The sequence below is a fragment of the Ursus americanus genome, chromosome 26 (genome assembly GCF_024610735.1).
Source record: "Ursus americanus isolate L20-20 chromosome 26, mUrsAme1.1.p, whole genome shotgun sequence".
Classification (NCBI taxonomy): domain Eukaryota; kingdom Metazoa; phylum Chordata; class Mammalia; order Carnivora; family Ursidae; genus Ursus; species Ursus americanus.
This window is the reverse complement of record NC_142152.1, coordinates 33,544,151-33,563,484: the sequence shown is the minus strand read 5'-3', so window position 1 is coordinate 33,563,484 and position 19,334 is coordinate 33,544,151. Positions and strand designations below refer to the sequence as shown.

General features: G+C 54.6%; 1 protein-coding gene and 1 long non-coding RNA gene across 4 annotated transcripts in view; one reads left to right on the top strand and one right to left on the bottom strand.

Annotated features, from left to right (window-relative positions):
• Window positions 1–3,008: 3,008 nt before the first annotated feature.
• GPR68 (G protein-coupled receptor 68) overlaps window positions 3,009–19,334 on the top strand; it is a 29,246-nt gene continuing 12,920 nt past the window's right edge. The window contains exons 1-2 of one of the 3 annotated variants that reach the window (XM_087856188.1): window positions 12,269–12,466; window positions 15,783–15,928. The gene's annotated coding sequence lies outside the window, so the exon portion shown is untranslated. Of the gene's footprint in view, window positions 3,136–12,268; window positions 12,467–15,782; window positions 15,929–19,334 lie in introns of those variants that run through there. The other 2 variants (XM_045807624.2, XM_045807627.2) reach the window with 2 other exon arrangements.
• On the bottom strand, window positions 3,735–12,077 carry LOC123798893 (uncharacterized). The gene is made up of 3 exons (XR_006781425.2): window positions 11,461–12,077; window positions 11,220–11,331; window positions 3,735–10,446 (listed from the first exon to the last, which is right to left on the bottom strand). It is a non-coding gene; the product is annotated as an uncharacterized LOC123798893 (long non-coding RNA).

Genomic DNA, 19,334 nt, shown 5'->3' with positions numbered 1-19,334 from the left:
ATGCCAAGTGAAATTAGAGGACAAGTGTATGATTTCACTTACATGTGGCATTTAAGAAAATAGGAGCAGAGAGGAAGGGAAGGAAAAATAAAACGACAAAATGAGAGAGGGAGACACACCATAAGAGACTGAACTATAGGAAACAGGGTTGCTGGAGAGGAGGGGGTGGGGGGCTGAGGTAACTGGGGGATGGGCTTTAAGGAGGGCACGTGATGTAATGAGCACTGGGGGTTCTGGCAACTGCTGAATCACTAAACTCTACCTGGGAAACATACATTATATGTTAATTGAATGTAAATAAAATTTTTAAAAAGCTAAGGTGCTAGGTCCTAGAGGCTTCCCCTTCCACGAACCCCCAGGGCTAGCCGAGTGTTGACCACTCCCAAGCTTGAGGCCTGAAGTCACACTTGCTGTGGAATCCCTCTGCCTGGGCCTTTAGGCCTCAACTCCTCTGCCTGCCCACCCCCACCCCCACCCCTCTGGCTCCCCTGGCTCATCCAAAGGCAAGCTGTCCTACGATCAAAAAAACCAGAAGCCCGTGGTGCAGGCTTGGCCCTTCCTCTCTCCGCACCCCACATGTTATAGGTCACATCCTGGGCTGAGAATGTGTCTGGCATCTGCACCTCCCCCCTTTATCTTCGCCAGCTGTTCTCATCCCAGGTCACACGCACTGGGGTTGGCGCTGGGGTTTGGCTGTAGCTGCCTGCCTCAGACAACCCAGCCCTCCTGGCTCCTCTCAGGGCCTTCATTCACCCCAGGTGACCTTTTGAACCATCCCCCCCCCCCCCCACCTCCGCATTAGCCACACCCATCCCTTTGTGGACTGGGTCCTCTCTGCATGGCTCAATTTGAGGTGCGCCCAGCCCTCTTATCACTCCCTCCTCTCACCCCAGACAAGCTCATACACATCCACAATTTTAATTACAATCTGTTCCCAGAAGGCTCCAGACATCTCCAGCCCCAGCCTCTCCTTGGAACCTCCAGACCTTCCCTGTGTTTCCAGGTTGGATGTCGCAAAGATGCCTCCAGCTCAATGCAGGTCACCATCCCCCCCCACCGAAGCCTCTTTATGTTCCCCATCTTGTCCTATCTGTCTCCTTACATCAAGGCGATGTCAATATTCCCTTCCCTCTTCCCCGTCTCCTACCCATGACTTCATCAGCCGGTTCCAACTCTGACACCTCCCTCACAGGCACAGCCAACCCCAGGCTATGAACCCCCCCTCCCCCGCCCCAGACAGCACCACAGGGTCCTGCTGCTGAGCAGGTCCCAGATCATGCCCTCCTGAGCTCCAGGCCCTCACCCTCTGCACTGGCCTGGGAAAGAGCCAACTGACAGCTGGTATTCATGTCCCTAGCTCAGGGGTAAGGTGTGCCTGGAAAGAGATGTGGGATCGTCTCTGGGACAAGCGGGGCTCACCCTGGGTAGGACACCAAAGTGAGAAAACGAGAGCGCATAGGACAAACCTTGGGAGCACCAAGCCAGTGTTAACCATCCAGCCAAATGTTTATCAACCAACTGGGGAAAGAGGAGCAAATGTGTGTACACACACACACACACACACACACACACACACAGATATAAAGTTTGGCTGATATAAAGATATGTAACAAAATTTACAAATAATAAAATGTGTAATACTTACGGCTGCAAAATCCACATAGCCAAGTGCTTCTCTTAGAAAGTTCTCACTGATTTTTGCCAAACGCGTGTATTTCCAGCCAACCTGTGCTTGCGACTGATGGATACGTGTAGTTGTGGCAGGAATGTCGGTTCGTATTTTCATTTATGTGAACCAGCAAGATGAAAGTGGAACAAGCCAAAGATGCGTGTCAGAACGTCACTCCCTTGTGGATGACAGGGTGACGGCTCAGTAGTTCCTCAGTTTCCCCGCTGTTCACATTGTATTGGCTACAAACACAACACACCTGACATTATACGCACCCCAGGCCCACTTTTCCGTTTAATGGGCACTCTTAACATTTTCTCCATCATTTTCTTAACTCTAGACACTAGGCGCTGAAGGAAACAGACATCGGGCCTTGCCTGGGCCTATTTGGAAGTTTCTGTGGTGTCCGTGCTTTCACCATGGCGTCAGGAAGCTCGGAGGTGGGAAGCGATGTGCGGTAGCACTTGTCACAGACCCCCTCACACACACCTACAGAGTGGGTGTATATAACCTCAAGAGTATAGGAAACAGTAAAATAATTAGGAAGTGGCAAGTTTTATGTATTTATTACCTTTGCTTTTAATATACAGTATTTAATCACTGGTTTACGTAAGTCAATTTTTAATGATGGCTGTTTAACAAAGGGCTTGCAAAATCCCTGCATACCACCTGTTTAGGGATGGGCTGAAAAAGCAGAGACAGAACAACTGAGAAGTGACCAAAGAAGGAGGAGGAACCTGTGAACAGCTGCCCACCTACTCCACGTTGGTATGCTGGACCCTGTCCTTCCCGGACCCCAGGGGCTCGCTTCCCTCCCATCCCCCCTCCGTGCCCTTCCGCAGGGGGTAGAGGGAGAGAGTGGGCCTGAGGAAAACCCATCATCTCTGCCTCTGTCAAGTGGGCCGGTGAACAACATGAGGTCGGGCAGGGGCCTGGGGCGTCCTGGCACGTGCCTGGGGACGCGTGGAGGGGTCGTGGCAGCACTCAGACGCGTCCCCCCCTTCCCAAGCTCTGGCTTTTGGGCCCAGCCCACTGAGGTTAAGTTCACGGGGGATCCCATGGCCCCGGCAGTCTGAGAGCTGGCCGAGCAAAGCCAGCCACCTGCCCCCCAGCCCCTCTCCCAAGGGACCTCTGATAAAGAGCGGGGAGGAAATCTCGGGGCTCCTCGATGCTGGGAGCGCAGTGGCTCTGGAGCAACGGTGCTGGAAGCCGCACCCTCCCCGGGTCCCTGGAGCCGCAGCTCGGTGCCCGCCGGGAGCCCCCGCCCCCTCCACCGCCTCCCGAGGCGGCGCGCGGGCCGGAGCCGGGGCGCAGGGCCGCCCGCACCACGCCCCCCGCCCATCCCCACCGCCCCCGCCGTCCTCACTCGGTCCCCGCGCCCCCGCGCCGCCGCGCGTCCCTCCGCTCCCGCCCGCAGGCTTCTGTGCTCAGCCGCCGCCCGGCTTCCTGCGCCCGGACCGCGAGAGGTGAGTGCGCCCGGGCAGCTGGGGTTGGGGCCGGGACAGCGGGCCAGGCAGTGTGGGGATGACAGCGGCTGTCGGCCGCCCGGCCGAGGGGACCCCTGGACCTTCAGCAAGGCTGGCTCCCCGACATCTCCTGCGGCGGAAAATTCAAAATCCAGTCTCCGGATAAAGGCCTTTGTGGGGAGTGGAGGAGAAGGGCTGGGAAGTAGGTCCCTGTCATTCCGAGGTCCACACTGATAGGGCTTTGGGGGCCCAGGGACGTACCACCCAGAGGGTGTGTCACCAGGGGTGGGCAGCAGGCTAGAGGGGGCTGCCCTGACCAGGGTCCCTGTGGTGGGGCAGATCTCAAAAGTCCAACACCATTCAGGTCCCCTGGGGACATGCCCTGACCCTGCGTAACTGCAGCTAAGGCCCAGGAAAGGGCACTGGGGCAGAGTCCAAGGACCAGGTCCCAGGCTGGAGACTTCCCTGATGGGGAGGGGGGAGAGCACAAATTAACAGCTACTGAGTGCCTGCTGGTGCTGGGTACCTCTCCGGCAGCATCTCCCACCTGTCTCAGCTGTTCCCCCCTCCACTCTGTATCACTCATTCAGCAAATGGGCCCGCTCCCAGGCTGAAACCCGAGATGAGGGAGCTGGTCCCTGCCCCTACAAGTCACACTCTAGCTTGGGGAGACAGGCTGTAATTCAAGGAGTAACTGGTAGAAGGTCCACGGTGCTTCTCTTTGCTGCCCTAAATGATCAGAAGCTAAGGCAATAATATCCCTGCACTGATGAGAAATTCTTAAGCCCCCACCATCAATACTCACAGGACCCCTTCTCTATCCACAGCACCATACACACCAGTCACTGGGAGGATTCCCAGGATGCCTCCTCATCCCCTTGTAGGTTTCAGTTTAAAAGTCACCTCTTCCAGGAAGGCTACCCTGACTGCCCTCCTCTTGATCAGATACTCTGGCCCTCACTGTCCATCATCCTCTACTCATAGCTGTTATCAGAGTATCGTCATTGCTGTGTCAATCCTAGCTTTTCCTCCTAAGTCAGTTTCAAAAACTCAGCCATTCAAGTTCCATTTTATTATATACATAATATTTTTCTTGAATATTTTTACTTTGGATTATGGCAGAACCTCTATTCGGGAAACAGAAACTCGAAACTTAGTCTCTTGCTACCACTATTTTTCCATCTCCCCCAGGCTGCTCCACAGCTTCTCGGGCAGAGTCCAGCAATTTTTTGGTACCTTGGGTACAAGCCCTGATAACCCAGAAATACCCCTGGGGCCCCTGGTTGAGGACAAAGAGAACCTATATTCTGAAAAGAGGACAGGGACCAGGGCCCCTTCCTTCTCCCCTGCTCCAGGGCCTGACTCCCTCACTGTGTTGGGGGCAGGAGGGAGACAGACCGAGACCCCTGTCCCATCATGAAGCCTTCCCCCATCCATGTCCTCTCACTGGTGGTCCTCTCTTCTCTCTGGCCAGCCTGCACTGGCCCTGATGGTCCCTGGGTGGCTCCTCGGCAGCACAATGCAAAAGGTCCCCTGGGGCCTCCCCACTGTCCGGATCCCTGACACGGGAGCCTGGGCTCCAACATGATCTCCTCCTGCCCCCTTGGCTCCTGCAGCACCAGACAGCCCTCTGGGAGCTCAGCTCCTGTCCTCCATATCCACTTAGCCACGCCAACCTGCGTGACAAATGGGGGACGTACAGGCCGCTCACTCTCCCCTGGCTGGCTCCTGCCTCTCTCCAGGCCTCTTCTCTTCTGGAACAAAAAAGCACGCCGAGCGGATTGGCATGCCCCTGCCTAGGCAGACGGCCCGCGGGGCTCCTCTCTCTGCGGCAGCCCCAAGCCCGCCCATGAGAATTTGTCTGGAGAATCTCAGCCTCTCAAAGCTCACCCTCTGCTCCCAGTTCCTGCCCGCCCTCCCCGGCACTGCAGATGTGGGTCAGGGGTGCAGATTACGATGTCCTAAGGAGCGGTTTGGCCCATCACTGAGGGGTGCCCTTCTTTGTCTTCAACCGGACCCCAGTGGTCAACTCCAGAGAAGGAGGGAGAACCCCCTTCTCACTCTGGGTTCTATGACACTTAAATACCCTTATTTTTAAAAGGAAATTGCGTTCCACTGGCACGAGTGTAAAATCAGTACCCTCTGCCACAAACGTAAGGTAATTAAACAAATAAAAACAAGGAAAACCGAGCGGTGTTGGTTTTAAACTTAGATCAGCACCTGTTGCCTGCAGAACACACCTGAGGCTAGCTTACACAGGGAGCTTAACAAGAATTAAGACTTAAAGACACACTAACAGCCAGCTGAGACATTCTCCTTAGTGCAGTAAAACAGGTTAAGGGATAATTGGATAAAATACACAGCTAAACTTCTGTCAGTCGGCACCTACTGAGTACAGAGCCCCACACAGAGCCTGAAGTGATGCAGAGCAAGCCTTCAGTTTATCTATCCCTGAAGGGCCACTTCTTCCAGGAAGCCCACCCAGATGTGCCTCCTTAACCAGCTGTACTTCTCCTGTTGTGAGGGTTGTTATGCTTTACTGTAACGGGGTATTGGCTTCCACTCCCAAGGATAAGTTCTATTAGAACCACCAACAGGCCTGTCTTACTTCACCCTCCAGGTGTCTGCCCCCAAAAGGGCCTAGAGCACAGGTGTTGAACAGATGAATGAATAATGAATGGATAACTGGGTTGACCTCCTTGACTTTGGTCTTGCTGGGCCCCCTCCAGCAATGCCTTTCCTTCCTCCTCCTCCTCATCCTCCCTGTCCAAACCACACACCTCCCATCCTTCAAGACCCTGCCTGAGAGTCCAGCTTTTCCAGCAGGCCTTTTTCAACCCACTGAGCCCACCCTGAGCTCTCCTGCCCTGGAATATTCAATCCCTGGTGGTGCCCGTGCCCAGGGGACATTCAGTGCCGTGGCCCAGTGTGCTCCCCACACCTGCCCAGGACAAATAGTATGGGTGACACCCCAGACGCTTCATGCCCCTGTGGAGCGACGCAGCGTGGGTCCTCCTTCAAGGATGCAGCAGCGTTGGGTCTGGGCAGCGGTGTGAGTTCCCTCGTGCTGCTGAACAATTACTAGAAGCTTAGCGGCTTAAAGCGCAAATTTAATCTTACGATTCCGGAGGTCAGAAATGGTCTCGAGCTGTCAGCACAGTGGAGTTCCTTTGTGGAGGCTCCAGGACAGAAGCCGCTTCATTTCCTTTTCCAGCTTCTAGGGGCCGCCTGCATTTCTTGGCTGGTGGCCAACTCCTGTCTTCAAAGCCGACTGACTCTTGCTGGTCGTGTCTCTCCCACCCGTGGAAAATCCGGGATACTCTCCTCATCGCAAGAGCCTTCAATTAATCACACCTGCCAAGTCTCCTTTAAAGAAAAAGAACCATTTATTCGTTTGACAGAGAGAAAGAGAGCAAGGGGAGGGGCAAGCAGGCTTCCCCTGAGCGCTGAGCCAGACGTGCAGCTCAGTCCCAGGACCCCGATTTCACGACCCAAGCCAAAACCAGGAGTCAGATGCCCAACGCACTGAGCCACCCAGGTACCCCATCTCTCTCTCTCTCTCACTTTTTAAATTAATTAATTTGAGAGAAGGAGTTCGTGAGAGTGGGGGAAGGGGCAGAAGGAGAGAATCTCAAGCAGATCCCCCCCACCCCCACCCCGCCGCTGAGCGTGGAGCCAGACACGAGCCTTGATCCCACTACCCGAAACCTTGACCTTGACCTGAGCTGAGTGGCCCAGGCGCCCCTGCAACGTCCCTTTTGCCACGAAAAGCAACATATTCCCAGGTCCCAGGGATTGGGACGTGGATATCTCTGAGGAGGGGCATTATTCAGGCTGCCGTAATCACTGTCCCGGGTAATCAGAGGGACAGCACTGTGGTGGGTGGTATATTTATAATAACTGACGTTTACTGAACGTTCACTCTGGGCCAGGGACCATTCTGAGCCCATTCCCCAACACTCTGAGGTGGGTGCCACTGTTCTCACACTCACTGTAAGGGGAGGCACTGAGAGATTGAATAACTTGGCAAGTGGCAGAGCGGGGATGCGAACCCGGGCAGTCTGCCTCCACCACGTGCATCCTCCAAACCTTGGGGCTCCCCTGCTTCTCTCTGTCACCACTCTCACCTCCAGGATCCCAGCCCACAGCCTGGGAGAGGCCAGGCGAGGTCTGAAGCCCAACACAGAGGGAGAATTTTCACTGAGATTTCTGGGCGAGGCCCCACCTGGGTCACAAATTCTGTGCCAGTCCCCTCCCATTGTGGCCCTGTGTCCAGCCCATCAGAGGCACCTAGTTCTATCCCAGGGAGCAGCAGGGAGCTTCCCGTGGCTCTCTTTAGGGGCTCCAGGCAGGTGAGTTTGGACGAGCTCCTGGATGCCACCTACCAGTCAAATTCACCTCTGCCCTGCCCCCACACCCACATCCCAATCCTATGAGTCCCACAGGAAACAACCAAAGAAACTGAACCTCATTTCCCTATCTCACTATCACGAAGAAGCCTGCATACCTGATCCAGAGGGGAACATGCAAGCCTTCCACAGGCACTGGGTGGAGAAGGGGGCCCTAACATCTACTGAGCACCTAGTAGGGGCAGGCATATTTCTAAGAGATTTATGCTTATTAATTCATTGACTACAACAACCCTGTGAGGTACTGCTGTTATCCCCATTTTTCAGATAAGGCAACTGGGGCACAGAGCAGTCATGTAACTTTCCAACGTCACACACCCTGTAGGAAGAGCCAGGATTCAATCCATTCTCCATAAGCAGGAGAACCAAGGAAGAGAGAAGGAAGAGGCTGATCAAGGCTGGTTGAGCACTTCCAGCCTGACCCACGCTATGTCAGTCAGCCAAGCCCCCTTTTGTGCCTTCCCAGCATAACCTGCTCTCTTTGCACCTGCTAGGCTGGGCCCCTAGTTTCTACGCCAATAGATTTCTTGAGAGCACTTTTATATCCCATGCTTACACCGATCTTCATTATTACCCCCATTTTTAAAGAAGGAAACACGGGCTGCAGGGAGGCTGCAAGACTTGCCAGAGCTCTCCCAACCACAAAGCAACAGGTTTGGGATTTGAATGCAGTCAGATGCTACCCCCTCTCCCAACGGCCTGAGCCTGAGCAAACCCAGCCTGAAGGCCTCCTCCAGAAATCTGCAGTCCGGCCAGGCATGCAACAGGGTTTCCCCCGCTCACCAGATGTGTCCTCACACTTCGTCTAGGTCTGCCCTCCCTCTCCACCAGCCTCAGAGTTTCCTGCCTTCGGGTGGCCACATTAGTCACACTCTGTCTGAGAGCCCAAGGATTATCTGAGTGGGAGCGGAAACAACGTTGTGTTAATCAGCTCAGTCTGATTAATCAGTTCAGGCCCAAACCTGCTGGAGTGTGGTTGATGCCAGGAAAGTGAATTCTCAGAAAAACCAGCTTCTTGCTGCTTGAAACTGTCCAGGGACGAGCTTGACTCTGCAGTGGCAAGCATTTCTCAAAAGGAAAGTCAGACACACCAAGATGAGTTGCTAGGAGGCCCACAGCGACAGAAAGCACAGGGCAGGGGAGTCTGCAAGAGGCAGAGCCCCGGGGCTGAGCTGGGGCAGCAGCGAGCTGGCGCGGTAGCAGAGTGAGGAAGCAGGGACTCATTCTGTTATTCTGGGGATAAAGACAGATTTCCTCTGAGGCTGGCCAGCTGTGCTAATTGGAAGAAACAACTGGAAAAAACAGTAATTTTTTTAAAGTAGATAATCTGTGCACATTCTAAACTATGTGCCTATTCTTCCATTAGTGCGAGTTTGCAGGGAAGACGCATCTGGCCCCTCCGTTCGTGTGTGTATCAGTCAGGGTCCTGGCAGGAAGCAGAGGCGCCGACGGGCAGGGTGACCGAGGAGAGGCTAACCTAGGCACGGTTTTTCAAAGGTGTGGATAGTTAAGGGAACCAGTGCAGGACACTGCAGCAGCCTGGGCCTGGCATCTCTGGGCAGCTGCCACTACCCCAGGCTGGAGGGAGGAGAGGACAAGGACTCCAGCAGCACCTAAAGGGAGGCAGCCAACCCGAGCTGACCCTAGCAGGAAGAGAAATAATCCCTCCTCTTCACTCTTCTGCCATCCTCTGATCCCAGTTGGTGTCTTCCATTCGCCAAGCCCAACAGAAGCCAGAGGGCAAGGGAGGCTGGGGATCCAATCCATGGAGTAGCATGGAGACAGGTAGAGAGTGGATCTGGATGGGCCGATAAAAAGTCCTCGGCACACTTCCGGCCCTGGTGCGACACTCTCTTTCATCCATCCCCTCTGCTACCATTGCCGAGCACCTGCAGGGGCTTCCCTAACCAGACACTGGGAAAATGCAAATGCCAAGACCAAAAACCCAGGAGAGACTGGAAAAGCAGCAATGGATGTAAACGTCACTTCTGCCAGGTATGGAGAAATTCTGCCTGCGTCTCTGGAGTCCAGCTCATTGTGGGAGATGATTGCTGTGGGCAAGAAAGACGGTTATTAGTGCAGTGTCTCAAATCAGCATTCCAGGAGCATGGGCCATAATTTGCCATCCCCTAGAACCAGGGAAGTTCTGGAAAACAATGCATGCTTCATTTTAACTTAGTGAGCTGTTTGTTGTCTACAAGGCCAATGCTTGGTTTTATTTACAAAAGAACAAATTCTGCTGCCCCTGCCAAGGACTGGACATCTTAACACCAAGAAACACAGCCAACGCTAGCCGAAAGGTGACATTGTCAGCAGCGTGATGAATCTCTTTGCTTCTCCAAATCTAGCATCTTCTTAGGGAGAGCATGGCCAGAGATGCCAACCCTTTTCCCACTGGCCAATTCTGGATCTTCAAGTAACTAGTATAGGTGCCATGTTGTCCTGTCTCTAGAAAGTGAAGCATGAATCCAAACGGAACTTGTTTTAATTGAAGAGTATTGACACTTCTAAAAGGTTCTGGGTTTAGAGATCCATAAACAGAGACTGTGTGCTAGAAAGAGAAAGGCAGGGAGAGAGGGGGCCACCATCTGATAAGTTACAGTGTGTGTACCCGCGCCCCCCCCCTCCGCCCCGGAATTGTGCATCTGGCAGCCGGGACAGGATTCACTTTGTAACAAACTTTCTACATGGCATGCACCGTTGGACCCTTGGGAGCCAGAATCCTGGATCTGGCAACTGACAATGCGCTTTAAAACACCCCCACTTCTCTCCTGGGGGGTCAGGAGGAGGCAGCACATAATTGCTGCAAGTAGCAGCTTCAGTTGGGACTCTGTTCAAGTCCTGGTTCAGACACTCAGAACTGAGTGGGCTCGGGTAATTCATGGAGCCTCAGTTTCCTGATCTGTAAAATGGAAAGAAGAAAACTACTTGTTGGAATGCAAAGAGACCATTCACAAGCACTAGGGACATAGTAAGCATTCAACAGATAAGAGCCATATATAAGAGGGTATGGAGGGGGGACAATAACAGCAAACACCCAGGGAGCCCTAGTATCTGCTGGGTGTAGAGCTAAGAGCTTTCCCTGATTTAATCGTGAAATCACCTCAATTCCCTTGTGAAGCAGTGTCCCTGTTTCACACATGAGGAGCTAGGCACAGAGAGGTTGAGGGATTTATCCAAGGTCGCCCTCCTAGTAGGGAGCAGAGCTGGGGCTCAAACTCTAGACACTCGGGCTTTTGAAGGCAAACTCTGAACAACTCAGCTTGGCTATTTTTTAGATGTGCATTTTTATGGCATACATGGTTAATCCAGAAAACTCCATTTGTGAAGATTTTGCAAGAAGGAGGAATTTCAAAATGAGAACTAGCACAAGAGGCTGTTGAAGCCTCTGAGAAGAGCTTGCCGGGAGGTTCTTGTTTCCCTCTGCTTCCCCTGCCTCCCCTCCCCTCTTGTCCACTGTCCATTTCCCTCCAGAGCCTTACGGAGGGGCCCAGTCACAAAGTGGACGGCTTTGAGCCGCCCAGAGGGCTTAGCTGAAGGTGAGACATCGACCTCTCTCTTCAGCCCTCTGCCTGCTCTCTGGTTGCCCTCCAGCCTAACCCCTGACCATCGGCGCTCATGACCAGTGGCACAAGCCTCTGCAGACTCCCGCAGTGACCACTCCCAGACACTCACTTTACAAACAGGAATGGGGTGCTCTCCTCTGAGCCAGGCGCTGGGCCAGGAGTGAGTGTCCTGCAGAGAGACAGCTGGGTGCCAGTGACCCCAGTGGACGGTGCAAAAGATGCTGGGGAGGGAGCCAAGGGAGCACAGCACAAAGAGGGACACAGAGTTAAGGAATGCGCATGTGAAAGAGCAGAGGTGCTGAAAGAACGTGTAAGGGTAGCTTGGGGTAGGATGCTGGCTCTGGACTTACCTGCCTGGGTTTGAATCTCAGTGCCTCCACTTATTAGCTGTGTGACATCGGGCTCATTACTTGACCTCTCTGTGCCTCAACCCCTCCATGTGCAAAATGGGGATGATAACAATAGGTACCTAATAGAGTGGCGAGGAACAGAGAGTTCCGTGCATCGAAGCGCTGGGCACAGTGCCTGGCACACAGTAGGCACTCGACACCGCAAGCTCTGGCTACTGTTACTGCCGTGAGCTTGTGGGGCAGAAAGCAGGCAGACCGCCATAGGCCTTCTTGAATTCTCAACAAACCCAGCAGGAGGTCCTCTGTGTTGTGCCTGGCCACCCATGACTCAGGCACACTCAGGCCCGGGGAAGCACCAGGGCAGGGATCCAGGAGGCAGAAAACCAAAAGGCAGACTCCTAGGCTGGGCCGCTGGGGCTGAGGTCAGGGGCGGTGGACAGAGGCTCAGGGCAGCAGCCACGGGATTGCATGTCCTGAGTAGTGACCAGTGTGCTGGCGCTGACAGTAAGGACGGGAAAGGACAGAAAGGTGCTTCCCGGACTCTCCTCTCAGCTTACCTGGGATGTGGCTGAGAAGGACCCTTATCCTTTTGCAGGCAAGGCCAGCCTGAGCCCACACTTGGCTGCTCCAGAGCCTGTTCCAGGGACACAATGGTAGTGGGGGTGGGGAGTGCTGTGCCGCTAGGACAGGTCTGAGCGACTGTGGTTCTTCCTGGCGGGCGCCTAGCCTGTGGCCTGCGGTCAGTGAAGGGCAGGGCAAGGACCGGCAGGGCTGGGTGTGCCCGACGGGGTGGGGGGAGGGGGAAGAGGGGCGAGGATGGGGGAAATCGGGCCACCACGAGGAGGAGGGCCTGGCCAGGAAATGGACCCGCCGTTGCTCCCAGACCACCTCTGCCAGCAACCAGAGGAGGCCGTGCCCACCCTGCTTGCTGCGCGCTGGCCCTAGCAGGGCGCGCGGACAACGTGAGGGGTAACTGCGCCCGGCACCCTGGACCTTCACCGCGGAGGTATGTGTCCCCCGGAGCCAGGCCTCTTCCTCTCGCCACGGTCGGTCGTGGGGTCCCTGGCGCCCCAGGAAACCGCTTGCGAACAGCTGCCCGGGTCGTGGACACAGGCAGCCAGATCTGCGTCTTCCCCCGCACGGCCCCGCTAGCGCGCACGCTGAGGCCGCAGGCCCGTGGGGGCCACGTGTGCGTGCGCCGGGCGCAGCGGCCAAGTGCGGGAGCGGCCCGGGTGCGCGGGACGGGGCGGGGCGGGAGCGGCCAGGTGCGTGTGTGCGCGCGCAGCGGCCAAGGGCGGGAGCGGCCGGGTGCGCGCGTGGGTGCGCGAGGCGGGGCGGGCCAGTGCGGGAGCGGCCGCGTGTGTGCGCGCGCACACGTGGGGGCCCGGGCGGAGGCGGCCAAGTGCGGGCGCGCCCTGGACGAGCACCGCGGGCGCCTAGAGGAAGCCGGCAGACGCGGCTGCGGCCAGGCCAGCCTGGTGTCTGCCCCCGAGCGCGCCGCCGGCGCGTCCCGGTCCCCCTCGGGGGTAGAATGTCTCTGCCCGCGGTTGCTGCCTGGTTTGGCAGCCACCCCCTTGGCTGGCTCTGTGGCCACCTGGTAATTACACACACACACACACACACACACACACACAAAGACAGCTGACCCTTCGTTTCCCAGAGCTCGTCAGGCAGCACAGTGACACAAAGATTCGCCAGGTTTTCCTTTCCTTCCCCCGAAACCGCGAAACTGCACGATTGGCCGGAGGGTTGGCAAGGTGTCCTGCCTGGCAGTTCGCGGGCCCACATCATCCTCAAGCTGGAGAACAGTGATATGGTGGCCAAATGGCTCAGGAAGACACTTTGGGATTTAGGGGGAGGAACAGAGGAGGGAGCACTGATTTGGAGCCTGAGGCCGTGTGACTTTGGGCAGGTCACTTTCTGGGGCTGGGCCTCCGTGAAACAGAAATAACTATTAGCCATGGCCACCACATAGAGGGGCGTGAGGACAAAAGAGATGTGAGAATGATCCAAATCTGAGATGATGTGATTGTTTGCTCCCCCTGACTTCCGGCACAGGTAAGCTGCCAAAGAAAAGAAGGCGGGAAAATTCCTGAGCTTAACAGAGGACATGGGGCTGGAGCAGTGTGGGTGCTATAGACTAGAGCCCCGTTCCAGAACTAGGTGACTCCAGTCCACGTCTCACCTCTTCCTCTTATTAGACCTTTACCTTAGGCAGATCAGCTACTCCGTTTTTTAAGCCTCAGTGTTACTTTCTCTGAAATGGGCATGATAGTAGAGCCTGCTTCGTGGGGTGGTTGTGAGATTGTGCAGGTAAAGATCTTGCCTTGAAAGCTTTGCAGTGCCCCCTAAACATTAGCTATGAATATTGTTATTACCATGACGCTGCACCCTTCTGGATACAGTGCACGCTGTAGGGAGAGAAGACTCACCCAAAACTGGTTTTATCCTTCCCAGCTGCCTGGTCTCAAACAAGATACCTCCCCTCTCTGAGCCTCAGTAGCTCATGGGAAAAATGATTATTATATCCACCTCACAAAGTTGTTATAAAAATTAAAATAACCATATCAATGAACCCAGCACATGATAAGCCCTCACCTGATTTTGGAGAAAAATAATACTTGTGTTCCAGTTATCTACTGCTGTATAACAAACCACTTTAAAGACAGCTGCTTAAAATAACCTCATTCCTCTATTTTGCGTAGGAATCTGCGATTTGGGGCAGGGTTTCGTGGGGATGTCGTATCTCTGATCCTTGCAGCATCTGCTGATACAGCCCAGCTGGGGCAAGAGAATCTTCTTCCAAGATCACACACTTGTGTGACAAGCCAGTTGATCCTGGCGTTCAGCTGGGACCGTTGCTTAGGGTCTGGGTTCCTGTCAGTATGGGCCACGCCAAGAGGCTGCTTGGGCCTCTTCCCAGCATGGCAGCCAGGTTTTAAGGGCAACTATCCCAAGTGATAGGAAGTGGGAGCTTCTAGTCTCTTCAGAGTCGACCTTAGTAGCAACAGAGCCCACCACGGTTCAAGGGGAGGAGACTTAGACCCTGTCTCTCAATGAGAAAAGCATCACATAATTTCCAACTATCTTGAATCTACTACAACTTGAAAATCTTCCCTTGTGCTTTTGCTTTTTTTCCCCCCTGGGTGCCATGGTGACAAATTAATTCAACTTTGCAAAGAAGACCAGCAGAGATCCAGATATCCACAACTAGGGCCTTATCACAGAGCCTATTTTGGTCAGGATCCCTTTCCGCGGGCCTGATTCCAGGCTGACGGAGCAGGCATCCTATATAGTGGCTTCTGGAGTGCCTATTTCCCTGGAACCTCTGAGGCTTCAGTCACGAGCTCCACCAACCCCTTGTCCTTAAAACAAGAGGGCGCCTGGGTAGCGCAGTCGTTAAGCGTCTGCCTTCGGTTCAGGGCGTGGTCCCGGCGTTCTGGGATCGAGTCCCACATCAGGCTCCTTTGCTGGGAGCCTGCTTCTTCCTCTCCCACTTCCCCTGCTTGTGTTCCCTCTCTCGCTGGCTGTCTCTCTCTCTCAAATAAATAAATAAAATCTTTAAAAAAAATTTAAAAAAATATAAAACAAGAGGGAGAAGCCAGGAAGAGGGTAATTTGGGTTCGGAAAAGCAGATTTTTAGCAGGTGGCCCAGGCTGAGTATAATGAGCATCGATGCAGCTCTCAGTTCCCTAGACAAATCTGTTTGTTTTTCAAGAGAGTTGCTGCCTGGGTGTTTGGAGTGACTGTTGTCCTACATTATTAGGTTATTAACTGATGGGTTGGAGCACCGTGGGTGGGGAGGCAGGAGGCCAGAGAGGGCAGCAGGCCCCGGAGTCGCTATGGCAACCTTCAGATCTGTGGTTTGCGCTTTGGCTCCAGAAGGAAGGATGTCCGAGACAGTTGAGACCTTCTCAGGGAGACCACAGACTCTCCAAAGAGAGACCAAAGTTTCCATTGTAATGTATTTTCACACATGGCCACCCACCCATGTCCTCAGAGTCAAAACCAACCCTCTTCCTGTTGCCTCATCCCAGAGTCTGACTGTCTGCCCCAGCCTTTATCTCCCAACTTCAATTGCAGCCACAGTGGGCTGCAGAAAGAAGTGGATTTTAGATGCACGTATACATTCACACATTCAACACATTTTTGTTGTGCATTTATTTTGGGCCAAACCACCTTCTCCCTGAGAGAGAACAAAACAGACCCAGCTCCTCCTTCCTCCTGGGGCTTCCTGTCTAGAAGGGGAGATGGGCGTGAGCACACAATCATACAAATGCCCATGCATTACATTGTTACTTATTGAAATATAATTAATTTAGACTTGACTCGAACCGCCGCGTTGCCTTGAGCCAGCTCTGTGACCTTGGTCTCTTCGGGGTGAAGCCAGGACAATCATACTGACCTTCACCATCGAGGCGCGCTCTGGGAGGCACGGCGGCTCGCACGCAGTGGTAACGCCAAGCACGTAAGCACCCACCCGGCGCCCCTTGTCCATCGCCTATTTGTCATTCGGAACGCGCCGGCCACCTTCTCTCTGTATGAGGAGCCCTGGTTCCGGCTCCCTGGCAGTCAGGGCAGTAAAACACCCAGACCTCACCTTTCAGAAGTCTCAAGTTGGCCTAGGAAAGACAAAAAGAACCCAAGGAGGGATGTGTGGAGGAGATGGCATTTGAGCTGGGCCTTGAAGCTCTGGTTCTCAGACCCCTAGAACTGGTGTGTGTCAGAAAAACCCGAAGGAATTGCTCAAACGCCAGACTCTTGGACCTCATCCCGAAGTGATTCTGATTCAGTGAATTCAGGGCAGGGCCCGGGAACACTGGTGCGGGCTTCTGGAAGCTCACCTGGGAGACACCACCTTGAAGACCGGAGCAGGGGGTTTGGCCTTGAAGAGTAGGGAGGAGAGGACAGGAAGTGGGTGGGCCATGTGTTGGGCCTCAGAGCAAGGGCCGATGGGGCCTCATTCCTTCCTTCACACTTCAGCCTCCTTCTGCCCATCTTGCCTGCCCTCCACTCCAGGGACACAGCTCCAAGCCCATCCCCACCCAGAGGCTCTTCATAACTCCCCACACCTCCCAGGGGGCTCTACTGCTTGGGCCACATGGCTTTGGTTCCATGACGCTCCCTTCTTGCTCCCTGTTAGACTTTGTCCTGGATTCGGAGTGGGGGTGGGGGACAATGGCCAGGTACTTGTTTCCTTCCTGACCTCCTCCACCTCCAGCCCCTCACCCCAGCTGCCCCCCCTTCAGTTATCAAGCATTTTTTAGTGCCAGACCCTCGGGCAGTGTGGTACTAGGCACTGTGGGGCTACAAAAGAAAGAAAGGCAGGCCCGGCTCAGAGGCCTGGGAACTTGTTAGACGTGCTCAGGCCACACCCCAGACCTACGGAACCAGATTCTGCACGTAAACGAGATTCCTGGGAGACTCATGCCAACATTTGTGAAGCACTGTTCGATAGGGTTTTTAATAAGGGTGATATAGTGGCGTGGTCTGCAGAATAAGGACCCCCAAATGATGTCTAGTTCGTCGTCCCTGGAGCCTATGAATACGTTACCTTTTGTAGCAAAGGGAAATTAAGGCAGCAGGTAGAATCAAGCTTGCTGATCAGCCGACCTTTAAAGAAGGACACTGTCCCAGATTATCTGGGTGGACCCAGCATGATCACAAAGGTCTTTAAAAGTGGAGGAGGGGGCAGCAGGGTCAGTCAGAGAAGGAGATGTGAGGTTGGGAGCAGAGGCCAGCGTGAACAGCGTGACACGGACTGAACCCACCACTGCTGGCTTGGAAGCTGAAAGGGGGCTGAAAGCCAAGGAATGCTGGGAACGTTTAGAAGCTGGGAAAGACAAGGGAAGGGATTTCCGCCTAGAACTTCCAGAAGGAATGCAGGCTTGCCAATACTGTAATTTCTGCCCAGTGAAACTAATGTCAGACTGCTGACCACTAGACTATAAAACAAGCAGCTTATGTTGTCTTAGGCCACAAGTGGGTGGCAGTTTGTTCCAGCAACAAGAAACTCATACAGAGGTCAAGAGTCTTTGGAGTCAAACAGCTCTGCTCTTCCCTAGCAATGGGACCCTGGGCAAGTTGCTGGCACCCTTGGGTCTCCGTTGCCCTGCCTAGAAGACAGGGGTAACCCTGCCACACAGGGTTGGTGCAGAAGCGGAAACAGAAAGCATCTGAAAGGTGCTCCCGCCAGCTACGAAGCACACACTCCCCCAATGGCGATGCCTGCACTCCTTGATCCTAAGTTGCCCCCCCCCCTTCCCTGAGCCCACCGGGGCCGTGGTGCCAGGCCCTCCGGGAGGTTCTCTGCAGGTTCTTTTCTTGGTCCTTGAAGCCACCTTCACTTCACACCCGGCCACCTTTGAACCTGCAGCGATACTGTGCCTTGCGTCGGCTCCTGTGACGTAAGCCTGTGCGAAAGTAAGGCCTGGGGAAGGCCGGGCTGGTCTTCGAGGCGCAAGTCAGCCAAGGTCCCTGCAGTCAGAGAGCAGATGGCTCACGATAAGACACTTCTCGTACTTGTCCGAGCCCTCAGGGAGCCTCCGAGGTCTTCACCCCAACCAGCCCCGAATCAGGGGAGTAGCCAGGGGAAGCAGGTTGTGCACCATAACAAGCTCCTCACCGAGTTGGCCTGCCTGCCCTTCACTCTTTCTAGGGTAAATCAGACCATGGGGCAGGACCTTCTCCCCTGTTCCCACTATCATCACCATCACCATCATCACTGTATCCTAACATCAAAGACCTACTAGGTTCCAGGCACTTGCTGGACCTTCTCTCCTTTGGGTCCCATAGAAGGCCATTGATGAGCAGGGCATGTGGCTTCTCAAGGTCCCACGGCCAGACAGCGGTAGCATGGGGGTTGAGTCTGCACGGTCTGGCCCAGCGCCTCTGCTCTTAACCTTCATGCCGTGCCCTTGGGCTCGCTGCCACGTGCTGGAGGTTGGAGGTCTTTCACGGTGCCGCCAGCTCAGGGCAGACCCCACGGTCCTCCCTACGATGATGCTCAGATTGCCTGCCCTTCTAGGGGCCAGCGGGTGCCCAAGAGCCTTGTGGCCTATGGTGCTGTTGCCCTCAAAGTAACAGGCTCCAGCCTGGCTCAGAAAAGTCCACCAGCCCTTCAGAGTCGAGTTTCTTGGAGGAGCTGTTTATGCTGGGGGCAGACAGGGATGCCAGGGCTCAGTCTGACCCTCTGGGGCTGCCGTTCTCGTGGGGGGCCTACAGCGCTTCCTGATTGCTGTCACCGAGGGCGGAGAGCAGGAGACTGTGATTTCAGGTGGCAGGCCTGGCGCAGTTTAGGCCTACGTGTTTCCAGGGTGGAAGGAGGCGCAGAGGTGGACCTGGCAGCCCCTGGGAGCTCACTGTACCCCACAGAGCTCAGGCATTCTTGCCGTTCACTAAACTCCCCCTCTGCTCAGCGGCAGCTCCAAGGTACTGTCACTTTGGGCTTAAACACAGACGTATGAATGGGGGAGGCAGGCCAGGGGCTTCTCTTGAGGCCATGTTTTTATTACAAATGCATTACTTTGTACTTAGTCGTAGGTTTATTGAGTGAGGTTTGGGGGAATTGAAGCAATGGGGTCCCTAGGACCCCTCAGGCCACTGCTCAAGGCTTGGTGTCATCACAGTCTTTCCTGTTTTAGGTTAAAGACAAAATCCTGGCACCAAAGTAGAACATAGCACGGGCTCCTTTCTCTCTTCTGAGTAGGTGTCTCAGAGGATGTGGGCTGAGCTGATTTGAGCAAAACTAAAGTAAGCCTCACCCCTCCACCTGCAGTCCCAAAGGCCCACTGGGCAGGAAGTGGGGATCTCTGGTCCTGGAGAGAGGAAGGCTCCCCACTGCAGGTGAGATATGATGCCTATTGCTGGCAGAG